The 2269-nt window shown below is 48.9% G+C and overlaps 5 non-coding genes across 5 annotated transcripts; all 5 read left to right on the top strand.

The window, feature by feature from the left end:
* The first annotated feature begins 185 nt into the window (after positions 1-185).
* LOC118345618 lies at positions 186-304 on the top strand. The gene has a single exon (XR_004799123.1). It is a non-coding gene; the product is annotated as a 5S ribosomal RNA (ribosomal RNA).
* A 487-nt stretch (positions 305-791) lies between these two features.
* Positions 792-910, top strand: LOC118345614. Its single transcript, XR_004799119.1, has one exon. It is a non-coding gene; the product is annotated as a 5S ribosomal RNA (ribosomal RNA).
* A 189-nt stretch (positions 911-1099) lies between these two features.
* LOC118345617 lies at positions 1100-1218 on the top strand. Its single transcript, XR_004799122.1, has one exon. It is a non-coding gene; the product is annotated as a 5S ribosomal RNA (ribosomal RNA).
* A 190-nt stretch (positions 1219-1408) lies between these two features.
* Positions 1409-1527, top strand: LOC118345616. The gene has a single exon (XR_004799121.1). It is a non-coding gene; the product is annotated as a 5S ribosomal RNA (ribosomal RNA).
* A 491-nt stretch (positions 1528-2018) lies between these two features.
* Positions 2019-2137, top strand: LOC118345615. The gene has a single exon (XR_004799120.1). It is a non-coding gene; the product is annotated as a 5S ribosomal RNA (ribosomal RNA).
* The last annotated feature ends 132 nt before the right edge of the window (positions 2138-2269 follow it).

Genomic DNA, 2269 nt, shown 5'->3' on the forward strand with positions numbered 1-2269 from the left:
TTTTGTTTTTTCCGCCTTGCGAGATAAATTGACAAGAAGGAGCACTCGGGAGTGGATTTTTGGGAAAATCTCGCCCTGCCCATCGCGTAGCCATGGGTTTGGATCAGATCTCCGTTTGTATTGGGATCGGAAGGGCGCTAGTATGTCGCTCAAGGATTATATGAATTTTAAGTAATTAGTTTGATGGGTGCGATCATACCAGCACTAATGCACCGGATCCCATCAGAACTCAGCAGTTAAGCGTGCTTGGGCGAGAGTAGTACTAGGATGGGTGACCTCCTGGGAAGTCCTCGTGTTGCACCCCTCGTTTTTGTTTTCTCCGCCTTGCGAGATAAATTGACAAGAAGGACCACTCGGGGGTGGATTTTTGAGAAAATCTCGCCCTGCCCATCGCGTAGCAATGGGTTTGGATCAGTTCTCCGTTTGGATTGGGATGGGAAGGACGCTAGTATGTCGCTCAAGGATTATATGAATTTTAAGTAATTAGTTTGATGGGTGCGATCATACCAGCACTAATGCCACGTCCATCGAACTCCATGATTAAGCGTGCTTGGTAGTGCTGGGATGGGTGACCTCACAGGAGATCCTAGGTGTTGCACCCCTCGTTTTTGTTTTTTCCGCCTTGCGAGATAAATTGACAAGAAGGACCACTTGGGAGTGGATTTTTCGGGAAATCTCGCCCTGCCCATCGCGTAGCCATGGGTTTGGATCAGATCTCCGTTTGGATTGGGATCGGAAGGACGCTAGTATGTCACTCAAGGATTATATGAATTTTAAGTAATTAGTTTGATGGGTGCGATCATACCAGCACTAATGCACCGGATCCCATCAGAACTCCGCAGTTAAGCGTGCTTGGGCGAGAGTAGTACTAGGATGGGTGACCTCCTGGGAAGTCCTCGTGTTGCACCCCTCGCTGATTTTTTTTCCGCCTTGCGAGATAAATTGACAAGAAGGACCACTCGGGAGTGGATTTTTCGGAAAATCTCGCCCTGCCCATCGCGTAGCCATGGGTTTGGATCAGATCTCCGATTGGATTGGGATGGGAAGGACGCTAGTATGTCGCTCAAGGATTATTTGAATTTTAAGTATTTAGTTTGATGGGTGCGATCATACCAGCACTAATGCACCGGATCCCATCAGAACTCCGCAGTTAAGCGTGCTTGAGCGAGAGTAGTACTAGGATGGGTGACCTCCTGGGAAGTCCTCGTGTTGCACCCCTCGTTTTTGTTTTCTCCGCCTTGCGAGATAAATTGATAAGAAGGACCACTCGGGGGTGGATTTTTGAGAAAATCTCGCCCTGCCCATCGCGTAGCAATGGGTTTGGATCAGTTCTCCGTTTGGATTGGGATCGGAAGGACGCTAGTATGTCGCTCAAGGATTATTTGAATTTTAAGTAATTAGTTTTGATGGGTGCGATCATACCAGCACTAATGCACCGGATCCCATCAGAACTCCGCAGTTAAGCGTGCTTGGGCGAGAGTAGTACTAGGATAGGTGACCTCCTGGGAAGTCCTCGTGTTGCACCCCTCGTTTTTGTTTTTTCCGCCTTGCGAGATAAATTGACAAGAAGGAGCACTCGGGAGTGGATTTTTGGGAAAATCTCGCCCTGCCCATCGCGTAGCCATGGGTTTGGATCAGATCTCCGTTTGGATTGGGGTCGGAAGGACGCTAGTATGTCGCTCAAGGATTATATGAATTTTAAGTAATTAGTTTGATGGGTGCGATCATACCCGGCCTTAATACCGGGTCGCCAGAACTTCCACGCGATTAAGCGTGCCGAGTAATTACTAGGATGGGTGACCTCCTGGGAAGTCCTCGTGTTGCACCCCTCGTTGATTTTTTTTCCGCCTTGCGAGATAAATTGACAAGAAGGAGCACTCGGGAGTGGATTTTTGGGAAAATCTCGCCCTGCCCATCGCGTAGCCATGGGTTTGGATCAGATCTCCGTTTGGATTGGGATCGGAAGGACGCTAGTATGTCGCTCAAGGATTATATGAATTTTAAGTAATTAGTTTGATGGGTGCGATCATACCGGCACTAATGCACCGGATCCCATCAGACCTCCGCAGTTAAGCGTGCTTGGGCGAGAGTAGTACTAGGATGGGTGACCTCCTGGGAAGTCCTCGTGTTGCACCCCTCGTTTTTGTTTTTCCGCCTTGCGAGATAAATTGACAAGAAGGACCACTCGGGAGTGGATTTTTCGGGAAATCTCGCCCTGCCCATCGCGTAGCCATGGGTTTGGATCAGATCTCCGTTTGGATTGGGATCG

This window comes from Juglans regia, unplaced genomic scaffold, assembly GCF_001411555.2.
Source record: "Juglans regia cultivar Chandler unplaced genomic scaffold, Walnut 2.0 Scaffold_306, whole genome shotgun sequence".
In the NCBI taxonomy this organism is placed as follows: domain Eukaryota; kingdom Viridiplantae; phylum Streptophyta; class Magnoliopsida; order Fagales; family Juglandaceae; genus Juglans; species Juglans regia.